At 40.1% G+C, this 14,405-nt stretch overlaps 3 non-coding genes across 3 annotated transcripts; all 3 read left to right on the top strand.

The window, feature by feature from the left end:
- The first annotated feature begins 1,030 nt into the window (after window positions 1-1,030).
- On the top strand, window positions 1,031-1,102 carry trnae-cuc (transfer RNA glutamic acid (anticodon CUC)). Its single transcript has one exon. It is a non-coding gene; the product is annotated as a tRNA-Glu (tRNA).
- Window positions 1,103-11,267: 10,165 nt separating this feature from the next.
- On the top strand, window positions 11,268-11,486 carry LOC116683120 (small nucleolar RNA U3). The gene has a single exon (XR_004330526.1). It is a non-coding gene; the product is annotated as a small nucleolar RNA U3 (small nucleolar RNA).
- A 2,310-nt stretch (window positions 11,487-13,796) lies between these two features.
- Window positions 13,797-13,870, top strand: trnan-guu (transfer RNA asparagine (anticodon GUU)). The gene has a single exon. It is a non-coding gene; the product is annotated as a tRNA-Asn (tRNA).
- The last annotated feature ends 535 nt before the right edge of the window (window positions 13,871-14,405 follow it).

A 14,405-nucleotide genomic window follows, 5' to 3' on the forward strand; every position in this document is an offset into this window, starting at 1 on the left:
GTATTTCCAGGTAATCTCTGCACCTCTAATCTCTGCACCTCTGTTATTCTAATATTACCATGTATAAATAGAAACAGGCAGTTTTGCATTTTCCACCACTGATTCATGTTGTTTGACAGTAACTACCAGAAGCATTTCCAGGTAATCACTACACCTCTGTCTTACTACGTAATAAAATAGAAACAGGTAGTTTTGCATTTTCCACCACTGATTCATTGTTTTTATTTCAGAAACTACCAGAAGCATTTCCAAGTAATCACTACACCTCTGTTTTTGTATTATTACCATGTAATTAAATCAAAACAGGCAGTTTTGCATTTTGCACCACTGCCTTCTAAATCTCTAGCCATGCGTCATTTCTTGCCTAAAACAATATAACCAACAATATGTTAAATTAAATTTGATAGATGTAACTCTCTGATGGTCTAATGGCTAGGATTTGGCGCCCTCGCGGCCGGGGTTCAATTCCCGGTCAGGGAATGGTCAGGACTTGACAGATACAGATTTAAAAGAGCAAGTTTTTGGTTGATTTGTCAAATTCTCCCTCATTAGTTTAACGTTTTAAAGAGGACCATTTCCTTTAAAGCAGACCCTCGACAGAGGATGTGTCCTTTTGTCATCATTGATGGGTCATAAACACTTCATCTGCCTCCATCTCAATAACAATTCAAGCAGTAACTAAACCCCTAACCAACATTTTTAACTGAAAACCAATGTATGTGAGTGTCAAGTAATGTTATTGTTGGATTCAGGTCCAAATTTGGACATTTTAGCGCAATGCAAAGGTGCATAACAGATTTTTTTTCTACATACCTGGAGCGACGCAAAGCAGGGGGGGCCAACTAGTCAAGGAACAGCAAGAGACTTGGTATTTAAGAATACAAACTGACTATGTGACAGATGTGTAATCTGTCATGGCCTTCCTTCTGAAGCTCTAGCCAGGCGCCATTCCTCGCCTAAAACAATATGAGTAATTCCAGTAAGTGAAAAGAAAACTCACATCTACAAAGATAAATTTGATAGATGTGACTCCCTGATGGTCTAGTGGCTAGGATTTGGCGCTCTCACCGCCACGGCCTGGGTTCGATTCCCAGTCAGGGAATGGTCATGACTTGAGAGACTCAGGTGTGATGTTTGAAAGAATAAGTTCCTGGACTTGATTTTGATTTGTCAAATTATTCCTCATTAGTTTAAATGAACTGACAACATCAGTTATATGACTTACAGTTCTCAAAGACGCACACAATCTCAACTGGTTATCCTTTAGACAGCTAGTCTCTTTTTCTTTTCTCTCACTTTTTGTCTCTGTCTGGCCTTATGTATTTGCTTGTAAGGCAAGGCAAGGCAAGGCAGCTTTATTTGTATAGCACATTTCAGCAACAGGGCAATTCAAAGTGCTTTACACAAAATCATTAAAACAGATAAAACACAAGTACAAACAGTTAAAAGTCATAAGCATTAAAAATCAATAAGACACATGAATAGACAGTTAAAAACAAAATAGAAACATTAGGACACATAAAACACAAGAATAAAAGTTACAGTGCAGCATAAGAAAGAAATGAGCATTAATTTAAAGAAAGGCAGCATCAAAAAGAAAGGTCTTCAGCCTTGATTTAAAAGAACTGAGAGTAGCAGCGGATCTACAGGTTTCTGGGAGTTTATTCCAGATTGAGGAGCATTGAAACTGAAAGCTGCTTCACCTGTTTAGTTCTGACTCTGGGGACAGAAAGTAGACCTGTCCCAGATGACCTGAGAGGTCTGGGGGGGTCATAGTGTAGTAGCAGATCAGAAATGTATTTTGGACCTAAACCGTTAAGGGATTATAAACTAGCAAGAGTACTTTGAAATCATTCTTTGAGACACAGGAAGCCAGTGTAAAGACTTCAGAACTGGAGTGATGTGATCCAGTCTCTTGGTCTTAGTGAGGACTCGAGCAGCAGCGTTCTGAATCAGCTGCAGCTGTCTGATTGATTTTTTAGGGAGACCTGTAAAGACCCCGTTACAGTAGTCAAGTCTACTGAAGATGAAAGCATGGACCAGTTTTTCAAGTCCTGTTGACACATAAGTCCTTTAACCCTTGATATGTTCTTTAGGTGATAGTAGGCTGACTTTGTAATTGTCTTAATGTGGCTGTTAAAGTTTAGGTCTGAGTCCATGACTACACCCAGATTTCTGGCTTTGTCTGTTTTTTAACATTGTTGTTTGAAGCTGAGCGCAGACTTTTAATCGTTCCTCTTTTTTTCCAAAAACAACTACCTCAGTTTTTCCTTCATTTAATTCAGAAAGTTCTGGCACATCCAGTCGTTAATTTGTTTGATGCAGTTAGTCAGTTTTTGTATTTGACTATAGTCCCCTGGCGATAAGGTTATGTAAATTTGTGTGTCATCCGCATAACTATGGTAACTTATTTTGTTTTTCTCCATAATCTGAGCCAGTGGAAGCATGTAGATGTTAAACAGAAGAGGCCCCAGAATGGAGCCTTGCGGAACTCCGCATGTCATATTTGTACGCTCAGATGTATAATTACCTATTGACACAAAGTAATCCCTATTCTTTAGGTAGGACTCAAACCAGTTTAGTACTAAGCCAGAAAGTCCTACCCAGTTTTCCAATCGGTCTAGTAATATGTCATGGTCGACCGTGTCAAATGCAGCACTGAGATCAAGTAATACTAAGATTGAAATTTTGCCACTATCTGTGTTAAGGTGGATGTCATTAAAGACTTTGACAAGAGCCGTTTCAGTGCTGTGGTGTGGTCGGAAACCCGACTGAAAGGTATCAAAACTGTTGCTTAGTGACAAGAAATGGTTGAGTTGTTGAAAGACTACTTTTTCAATGATTTTACTTAAAAACGGAAGGTTTGATATTGGCCTATAGTTGCTCATTAGTGACTTGTCTTACATCAAGTGACCTGCATACCAATGACCGTAAAGATTAATATGTACAGTACATGGTTTTCAGAACTGTACCTTCAGATAAAGGTAAGGCCACTTGGGTTATCTTTGGGCTGCTCTATATTCACCTGCAGAATGATAAACCCTAGAGTTGGCTTACTCCAGGTTATTTAAGCAACAAACGTCCCTGGGTGGACTTGAACCACCATCCTTTCAGTTAACAGCCAACTGCGGTGACCCATTGCGAACCAAGTGAGGGCCATGTGGGGCCTCTGAGCATCATTTATAGACTAATTAATTATTCTCGAGTCAAATTTTGATTGGAAAACACATACTAACGTGAACATAGAAGGGCCATGTCGGAACTCTGAGCATCACTTATAGACCAAGTAATTATTCTCAAGTCAATCTTTTTATTGGAAAACACAAACTTACATGACCATAGAATATTTTTAGTTTTCTCCTTTTAAGTAATGCATATTAGTATCTCCAAACTTCCAGCCAACAATCTCCTATATTACTGACACATTTCATCTCTCCTCCATCTGTACAGGCTTAGCAATATACTTAAAATATAAAAGTAAAAGTAGCCTTATGAATGACAAAGCTCCCTGGACCAGACACATGTTACTAGAGAGCACACTGAGAAACTACAGTGGACATGGAGACAAGACTCTTTATTCTTTATTCTTTATATGCCATTGCCTACATTTTAAATGGCCGTCTGCCAATAGGCCTAAAACATATATAAACATATAGCCTATTTATATTGACAGAGACTGGGACTCCAGGTTAATAAGATTCTGACCGAGTAGCAAGATATGAATTCAAGTGTGATTTTGTGAGAAGTCTGTGTATGTTCCAATTTAATTAGATTCAATTTTGTAATGGTAACTCCAGGGAAATTATTTGAAATTTAGTGAGGACTAGATTAGAACTGGATTTAAAGCTGATTCTGGTTTCCAACTTCAGCCCAGGTGTGTCTGTTAAAACACAGATGGAGACAACTTCTCTCTGTTGATTTATTACAATCAATCATCAGTATAAACAGGGGGGGGGGGCAGCTCTGCTATGAATGTGTGTGTGGTAATAAAAGAAATAAACAACATTGTAAAGGCTACCATACACAATGTATAGGAATCATATATGCTAGTAAATACTAACAATAAACCAACTACTAATTACATTATCTTAATGAGCAAGGACGTTCAACATTCGCCATTATATCGAATCAACAGCCAGGTGTAACCTAGCCAACAGTAGAAGAACGTAAACAAGCTAACTTTTAAATGTACCAGAACTACAGACCAATACAACAACAGGCTTACATGAACTGACAACATCAGGTATATGACTTACAGTTCTCAAAGACGCACACGATCTCAACTGGTTATCTTTATCTCTTTTTCTTTTCTCTCACTTTTGTCTCCGTGTGCCATGCGCGCTGCTCGTGGTGTGAGGTGCGTGTCCGCGCTATTCTCCGACATGGACTCCAAATCACACCTGATAGAAAACCTTTAGCACAAAACTAAAGTAACAAGCCAATTTTGTAAAATGTAGGGAGTAGAAAGTACCGATATTGTGGTAAAATGTAAGGAGTAAAAGTAAAAAGTCGCCAAAAAAAATAAAGAGGAAAGTAAAAATATCCGCAAAATCTACTTGAGTACAGTAATGAAGTGTTTGTACTTCGTTATTTTGTTAACAAAGTATTTGTACTTCGTTAATTCCCATCTCTGATGACTGTAAAGATTAATATGTACATGGTTTCCAGAACTGTATCTTCTGATAGACATAAGGCCACTTGGGTTATCTTCAGGCTGCTCTATGGTCTCCTGAAGAAGGATAAATCCCAGAGTTGGCTCACTCCAGGTTATTTAAGCAACAAACGTCCCTGGGTGGACTTGAACCACCATCCTTTAGGTTAACAGCCGACTGCGCTGACCTATTGCGCCAAAGAGATTGCATATGTTTGATGTTTTTTTTATTTCTGATTCTGATGTAGCGATGGACAAACGACTCAAAAGCATAATACTTCTTGCCGTGACATAACAAGAAACAGTAAAAAAAAGAGGTCGGCGAGATAGAGTTCAAGACCCTTTTTTCAGGACACCCAAACTTTGTCGCTCAATATGGCAGGAATTCTATGCATCCAGGGCCAAATGTTTTACCATTTCATCCACTACGGGCCCCTAAGGAACTTAACATGTGTTGACATAAGATGCTCACAAAACGCTGCACTTGGAATTGCGTTTCTCATGCACATTCATGTCCTCTTAAATACAAAGAACTGCTAAGTTCTTTATTCCCAATATCAACTCTTAGACATTAGTTCCAAATGAAAATACTAGTTGTCAGAAGTGGGATTTGAACCCACACCTCCAGTAGAGACTGCAACCTGAACGCAGCGCCTTGACCGCTCGGCCATCCTGACTGATCCAACAGATCTTCAGTAGGACCTGTCTCAAAAATTATTATATAGTAAATTAAACGTCATGATATCGTGACATGTCTGACGGGGCGCTACTATACCATCCAAAGACCGAGACTGCAGCAATATGTTTAATGCCCGTATATGTTTATGTATTCATATTTCGTTATTTTCACAATGTTTGTTCTTCTCATCGGGTAGGATTGCATTTTTCTTAGGCGGCATATTCCCCTGGGCCTGGTGGTATCTGGCTGCACCAGAGCACCTGGGATGTCAGGCTTTAAATCCCCACCTCTGAAAAGTGCCGCTTCTTAGCCGGATTATGTCTGGCCATGTCATAAATAATAGAGGCGAGGCCTCAAAACTGAGAATATATTGGGAGTTATTGAGAGTTAGCAGAGGATGGTTTCAATCCATCAACCTCTGGGTCAGAGGCCTCATGACACTTCCATTGTGCCAAACTGCTGAAATTCATCTCAGATGGGACTTGAACCCACAATCCCTTTACACAACCTTTGCACACAGTCTTTTGTCTCCCCTTTTCATGGGGTCATTAAAAAGCATCTAGTGTTGATCTTAGCCTTTGTGTGAGAACATAGGTCTCCACATACATTGTTTTTATTAAGATTGACGACCAAATTGTTAGTTTTTCTGAAATTTGCAAACCATTGCAATACTTTCATAGCCTCGTTGGCGCAGTAGACAGCGCGTCAGTCTCATATCTGAAGGTTGTGAGTTCAACCCTCACATGGGGCAAAAAACACTACTGCTGCTAAGAATACAGTGACAGGTGGTTGAACACAAGCACATGAATGAAATTTGTCATTCTTTGGTTATTTCTGAGATTGATACAATGAAAAGAATTATTTAAGAGTGGTAACAAACCAATGAAAAGGGTTATAGACCATAAATGGTATGTCCTTGGACATGCTATCCAAGCAGGGAGATGAGTACAGAGATTTGGGTGCTAGCAAGATGGATGTAGGTGGCCCATTGTTCATTTAGACTTACCAGCAACATTGTTATGATACAAACCTGCTTGAAAAACAGCCACAATTCTTTTTAAAGACTTCCGCATGGAACACACATGATATGATAGTGTCTGAATTTGTCCATGTCCGTACAAGCATGTCAAATGGACAACTCATCTAGCAGAATATGCAACTCTACACCTGAACAGGGACTTGAACCCTGGACCCTCAGATTAAAAGTCTGATCTAGTTGCTCTACCAACTGAGCTACCCAGGCTTCAAAAGCAAGTGACTGTGGAAAAAACCATCTGCTGAACTACAGATTAAAGTGCAAGTAAATGAAGACCATCGAGCTGTTGCCATGATCACAGTCTTCTGGACAGCAGGAGGGTTGACCATAATTTGCACAATGCAACACCAAATGTTATTGCACAAACTGGTTGAAAATTGGCCAAAAAGGTTAATTAAAAAGCTCAAAGTCACAACTCATCATGGCGACTATCAGACTGTGAACATCCTGCAAACCTGCATGACAGATGATGATAGCGAGCACTTCATACATATCACACAATCAAGCTGTCGCCTTACCAGGGACTTGAGCTGTGGTTTTCTTTTCTCGCTGAAAACGTTGATAACCTAATGCAATTTTATGGCTCCAGACAAATAAACTTTACTGCTAGTGGTACAATAAAACAACTTTCCCTCTTGATCCGCTTCCTCTTGACGGAAAAATCCACCAGATGACTTGCCATCCAAGCAGGGAGATCAGCACAGAGATTTGGGTGCCATCAAGATGGATGTAGGTTGCCCATTGTTCATTTAGAGATAGCACCCGCATTGTTATGATGCAAACCTGCATAAAAAACAGTCACATTTCTTTTTAAAGACTTGTGCATGTTACTTACATGATACAACGTGTCTGAAAGTGTTAAGGATTGCCAAAGTGTACAATTTATCATGGCATCAAGCAAAATGTGCAACTGCACGCCTGAACAGGGACTTGAACCCTGGACCCTCAGATTAAAAGTCTGATGCTCTACCGACTGAGCTACCCACACTTCTGAAAAAGAGGGCTGTGGGAAAAAGAAGTGCAGTTATTGCTTCCTAAACCCAACCGTCCCATTGTTGTCCCGCGTGTCATGGTTAACACAAATATGCCCGTTTCGTGCAAGGGCTAATCCCGAATATTAGTAAAGGAAATTGAATTAACCGGGTATCGGACCCGGTCTCCCGCGTGGCAGGCGAGAATCTACCACTGAACCACCAATGCTTTACTTGCTTTAAATTGCACCACTGGAAAAAATCAGTCTGCATGGCCACATTATGATTCACAAGTGTCAACAAAAGGTAATTTTATCCATTTTCTATCAAACACGGATCACAGTGTCTTGTGCTGCCTAGTGCACCAACAACCAAAATGGAGCTAACATGCATGACTGAAATCTGAAGGTTAACATCACCAGAAATTAGCTGTTTGCCTTCACACAAACATGCCCTTTTTGTGCAAGGACTAATTCCGAATAGTAGTAAAGCAAAGCTGTATTGGTCAGGAATCAGAGCAGGGTCTCAATCTTAGCACTGAATCACCAATGCTTGATTGGGTCTAAATTGTACCACTGAAAACGATCAGTCAGCATGGCCACATTATGTTTTCACAAGTCTCAGCAAAAAGAAATAATTCCGAAAAGTAGAGATTTATCTACCAGCTGCTAATATTTACCAAGGCTACATCGACACTACTACATCTGCCAAAGTAGTTTGGATATGAGGCCTAACCATAGCAAATATATGCATTTTTTAGAAAGTAATAGTGGGGATCAGGTCTGCCTCCTGAACCCAAACTGGAACCTGGATCCACAGGAGAGGAGTTTAATAGCTCAACGTTCTGGCTCCCATTCTACTTTTGAAGACTTTAGGAACCACAAATAACCCTGCATTCTGGGAGCGCAGTTCTCTGGTGGAGTAATAAGGTACTCTGAGCTCTTTAAGATAAGATGGTGCCTGAACATGAAGAGCTTTGTAGGTGAGAAGAAGGATTTTAAATTCTATTCTGGATTTTACAGGAAGCCAGTGCAGAGAAGCTAAAACAGGAGAGATGTGATCTCTTTTCCTGGTTCCTGTCAGAACACGTGTTGCAGCATTCTGGATCAGCTGAAGAGTCTTTATGGACTTTTTCGAGCAGCCTGACAATAAAGAATTGCAGTAATCCAGCTTAAAGTAACAAATGCATGGACTAGTTTTCTGCATCAATTTTAGACAGGATATTCCTGAATTCCTGAATGTGATGACTACTGCACTATGGAAACTTTGGTAGGCCTGGCCATGATTTCACGTTGGGAATATTTTTCCGTGTAGGTTATTTAGAGTTCAACTCAGCAGAGTTTAAATGTGCGAAGTCAACATGAATAAAGAAATGTTTTTCCACCCTGTTTCAAACAGGGACCTTTCGCGTGTGAGGCGAACCACTACACTACAGTAACTGATGAAAAATGATTTTTTGGGCATGTTCTTGGGGAAATGCACCATTCATATTTTATTGTAAACTTGTAAAATGCTGTTAGACATGTTCATTTTTGACACATAGAGATTTTAAACTGAATTCAGTCACAGATGCTTTGTCATGGATTTGAGTGACAGCAAATATATAGTAAACCTGAATATATTTACATGTATTCATTGTGTCATGAATGCTGGAATAGTGCCACCTGTGGATTGATGTGCCAAAAATAGAGGTTGGGCTTTCCTCGTTAGTATAATGGACAGTATCTCCGCCTGTCACGCTGAACATGGGGTTTGATTCCCTGACGGGGAGATTTTTCTACCAGCTTAGGCCTCGAGGAAGTCCCAGCAAACACGTTGGACTACTCATGAAGGGAAAGCGGTCCTTGGCTCAGGCTGTGTTCAGCATGGGAGGAGAAATCCTGACCCTAAATGGGAATATTGTCGAGCAATGTGCACAACTCCTGGACATGAACAACACGTCTCAAGTTGCATCAGGAGGAGGGTGAGTGTCAAGTATGGGCAACTTAGACTTCCTTTTATGTAAACAGTTGAAGGCTCGCCAAAAGCCAGCCCACGCACTGGACTCACTGGTTCCCGCTCCTGCACAACTGAAATGAGATTTGTTAAAACATACACTTCTTATTCTCAACGTGAAAAAGTTTTTAAAAACATCTGGATAAAAGCATGTTATAGGCGAGGAATGACTCCTGGCTAGAGCTTCAGAAGGCAGGACATGACAGCTTACACATCTGTCACATAGTCAGTTTGTAGTCTTAAATACCAAGTCTCTTGCTGTTCCTTGACCAGTTGGTAGGGATGAGCCGAGTACTCGGCTGAAAACGAGTATCCGGTACGGATAAAGCACTTTTGCCGAGTACAAGTATTATCCGAGTAATATGAGTCAATATCCGTACTCGGATTGAATAAAACTCCTCAACTGGCCGCGCAGCGTTCTGTGATAACACAGCGCCCCCCCCGCCTACAAACCTGCTCGGATCAATCACACACACACAGAACATGGAGAACATCTGTCTCTCTCTCTCTCTCTCTCTCTCTCTCTCTCTCTCTCTCTGCTCCGTCAGGCAGTCGGGTCTGCGGATCTGTTCCGTTAACGTTTAGGGTTTCTTCAGCTTCAGGTTTGTTTTTAACTTCGGGTTGTAGTCCTTACATAGTAACCAGTAGATTTCTGGTGAACGTGGTTTCAGACATGCTGCTTGGTTTAAATGCGACTCCTGTTGCGTCTCTGCCATCGGAGATTTGTTTTTTTTTACTGTCAGCTGCCCCCCCCGCCCCCCACTTATCTGTCTTTCTCTCTCTCTCTCTCTGTTTTTCTCTCTCTTACTCACACACACACACACACACACACACACACACACACACCTGGTGTGGAAATAAAAAAAATAAAAAAGAACCAAAACAAAAAAATCACACTGATCATAAAAAAATTAAAGTTAAAAAAAGAAAGTTATACTGAGTATGAAAACTCTTGTTCAGTACATTTTACTTCATAATTGCAACAGCATGTGTTGTATTAATTGTTGCAAAACGTTCTGTATATAGTTTGTTTGTTACCATGACAACACCATTGATCTGAAGCTCGAAGCTGTCATGTAAATAGTTTTCAAATCAGCAATAAATATAACAATTTTTGATCAACTTATATCAATTGCATGCTTAAATAACATACCGGTTAAAGCCCCGCCCATTTCAAGAGAACCCGACCCACTTCCGGGTTAAATCTGACCCCTTCCGGTTTAGGCCCCGCCCAGTCCGAGTACGGATCCGGATACAGATAATTCATGTGGTAAACAGATACAGATACAGATAATGCTGTACTCGCTCATCCCTAATGAACACCGTTCTAGGTAACTGCTTCTGTCAGGCTCCACGTCATCTATTCTTCAAGGAAATGGTGTGGAGTCATAACAAACCCAGTTGTCTCCCATCAAGGAGAAGACACACAGATGACAGATACAGAAGTCATATACTCTAAGAGGCATTGGAGATCTTATTATGAATAATTAATATGAAACTCATTGGTTAAATGTAATTTTCCCATTACACCTCTCAGATCTGGCAGGTTCATAATTATTTGGCTGCTGGCTTTTCCTCCTCTTCCTCATCCCAGTCAGTCGCCGTAGTTCTAGTGCCAGGCTGAGACTTCGCTCCCCAGTGTGACGTCATCGCCGAATTGACTTAATAAACCAGCGAATACTAAAAATTACCAAAAACTAACTTTTAACATTATTTGGAGACATTTAAAAAAATGATATATATACATATCTTGAGTGCTTTTTGTACCCAATAATCAACAGTGGTGGTTAACCTGCAACATTCTGAGACCAATTAATACAAAGAAAGGACTGGAGCATTTATTGGAGAGAATAAGTAAGCTTCTGTCCCTCTGAACCCTGAGTGACAATCACCCTGCAGTGAATGAGATGCAGTTCCCCCCCCCCCAGTCTAACCAAGACTATACTTTCAGGGATCATTTCTAGAGTTTCTGACTTGAGGAATGTGTTTCTAAAGTGTTTGGTCTCGCTAACCACGATGATGATGAGTCATGATATTTCTTTCTGAGCATGAAGCTGACAGAGGGTAATGATTCACTTCATATCCTCTCTGTCATTGATGATTGTTCTTTGCTTCTTTATGGTGCATTGAGGAAGGGAATATGATCAGAGTGGTAGTAGCAGATATATGGAAAACTAAAATGAATGAAGGTGATAAAACATGGTAAGCTTTCTAATTAACTGAAGTTATAGTCAGTCTTGAAGTATGTTTAGTCCATGGTGAACTAGGTTACTTGAAAGGGTTACTGTCTCGCTGATCTGGCGGGGGTGTGGCTGTCTCCCGTCGGCGATCCATTTCCTTCACCTGCTCGCTGTCTCCTCTGCACGCCGCTCCGCAGATGGCTCCTGTGCGCGTCCTGTTCGAGGGCCCGCACGTGACTGCGCGCGCCCGATCGACCAGGTGGATTGAATCAGGCAATCAGACGTGTTACAAATACGCGCATCAGTCATTTGACTGGTGTGCATTGGACTAAGACGGCAGAAGCCAGACACTGTGAGGATATGGGATTTCGGTTGTGACGGGCTATCGGTAAGCTTACATGGACTCTTATTTGGTTGTTTATGTTTGGTGTTTGATAGATTAGGGTATTGTTGTGGGTGAAAAGGTTATCACTGTGTCAAATCTAAGTACCTTTTTGTATAGGTAAAGGAAAAGGAACTAGGTTTACTACTGTACATTTGTTAGTTAAGACATGCTCTGTTTGTTAGTTAATACTGCACCCCGATATTGGTGTATTCTTCTTCTTTATAGAGCTGTGTAGATTGAATTATTACTTTATGTTATCACTATTATTACTTCAACTTCTGATATGCAACTACTTATGTACTTATATGCAACTACTTATGTACTCATAGGTTAAACACTTTATCCACATTGGTTAAAATACCTATTTAATTGTTTTCATTTCTTTTGTGTATAAAGGTTTTTTACCTTCTGCTATACCGGCCTGGTACCTGATGAACTGGTCAGAATTAAAATATACCTTGAGTAAAATCCAAAGTCTGGTCCTTCAAGTGTGGACACCTCACAGCCTAAAGAAACGCTTGACAGTTACATCTACTTTCTTGACTTTGTCATGCCTTATGTCCTGTATAAAAATGTAAACTGTTAAGCCATAACTCCTCTTTATTTCTACCTTTGCTTTTCCTACTTTGACATGTCAAAAATGTGCATTGTTTGAAAGCCCATCTCTACACATCCATGTTCCACTCCCACAGGTGTTTCCACTTAACTAATCACTGTATGGCCTTTACAAGCTCAGCTTGATTGACATGTATTAAAGGGTTGGAACGGTACACTGAAGTCCCGGTGGACGGGATGGCGTGTTGTAACGAGGTTTGAGTACATACAGCAAATACTTGAAGCCTGGTTACTACGAGTGGATACGGGGCGTTGAAGGTGACGTGGAAATCCTGATTGATTCAGTGATTTTTTTTTTGGCCCTATTTGTATTTGGATCTAAAGGCTTGTTAACCACTGTAGGGAGGAGACGTTGGACAGTTTTTTTTGTCTCGTTCCAGTGATTGGCATGTCTGGGTGATGGCGTTGGATATGCGTTAGCATGTTGGATGTATTTCCCACTCACGTACCAACTACGCCGACCCACAGTCCTCGTTTTATCCACCACTTTCTCACCTGTACTACTGGAACTGACTGGGAAACCAAAGTTTCCCCGTGGGTCGCCACCACTCGCCGTAGGAGAGGCTGCTCTTCCTTAGTGCTGCTGGCTCTGACTCATATGAAGGGAATATGGGGCAAAAGGTGAGAGCTTGCAGAACAAAAAAATCTGAACTTATATGTTTAAACTTGCACTTGTAAAATAAAATTTGCACTTGCAAAAATAATCACACACGTGTGATCTTAATTTGATGTCACACAATGAAAAAACACACGAGAGCTTGTAAAAAAAAATCTAAATTTGTAATTTGCACTTGTAGAAAATATTCACACACCAGTATTCTGAACGTGAAGTCACAGAAAAAATATTCACAAATGTGTAGATTGATCATTTCTAGTTATTGCCAATCTTGAAGTATTTGTCTTGTCCATGGTGGACAATGTTACTTGAAAAAGGTTAGGCTTACCTCATTAACCTCCACCAGGGAAATTGACGACAATCCCCCTCATCCTCCACCTCTGCCTCTACCACAGAGGACGTTTCAGCTGGATTTAGGAGTTCCTCAAGTGCTCCTTACACCGCTCTATTACCTCCTCAGTTGAGGTCAACCACATCCCATCCTTACTGTACACAGCTTGGATGATTCCTCGCTTCCCTCTCCTGAGGTGGCGAACAGCTTTCCAGAAGCACCTTGGTGCTGACCGAAAGTCCTTCTCCATATCTTCTCTGAACGTCTCCCTTCTAATATAAATATATCAAAAACAAAATAATAAACAATAGGCAAACAATAAAATATCAGAGGCTCAGTCTCTGTGGCGCAATAGGTCAGCGCAGTTGGCTGTTAACCAAAAGGATGGTGGTTCAAGTCCACCCAGGGACGGTTGTTGCTTAATTTCTTCTATTATTTATATCTTCTTCTAGTATTTGCGTTAATCAAAAAAGAAAGTTTATGTGTATATGTATTAATATAATAGAATGTTGATGTGTTTGTCCATTAATCTAAAACGAAGTTGATGTCATAATGAACGATGATGATATAATGAAAATGAAAGTTGATGTGTATATGCATAAATCAAAAAGAAAGTTGATGTGTATATGTATAATGAAAATGAAAGTTGATGTGTATACGCAAAAAGTTTGTGTATATGCATTAATCTAAAACAAATGTTGATTTGTATATGCATTAATATAAAAGAAAGTTGATGTCATAATGAATTGTGATGATGACATAATGAATAGTGATGATCACATAATGATGTGATGATGAATCAAAAGAAAGTTGATGTGTATATACATTTTTTTTAAAGAAAGTTGATGTGTATATGCATAAATCTAAAAGAAAATTGATGTGTTTATGCATAATTCAAAAAGAAAGTTAATGTGTATATTTATTATGAAAATGACAGTTGATGTGT

Source organism: Etheostoma spectabile, unplaced genomic scaffold (genome assembly GCF_008692095.1).
Source record: "Etheostoma spectabile isolate EspeVRDwgs_2016 unplaced genomic scaffold, UIUC_Espe_1.0 scaffold00018897, whole genome shotgun sequence".
NCBI lineage: Eukaryota > Metazoa > Chordata > Actinopteri > Perciformes > Percidae > Etheostoma > Etheostoma spectabile.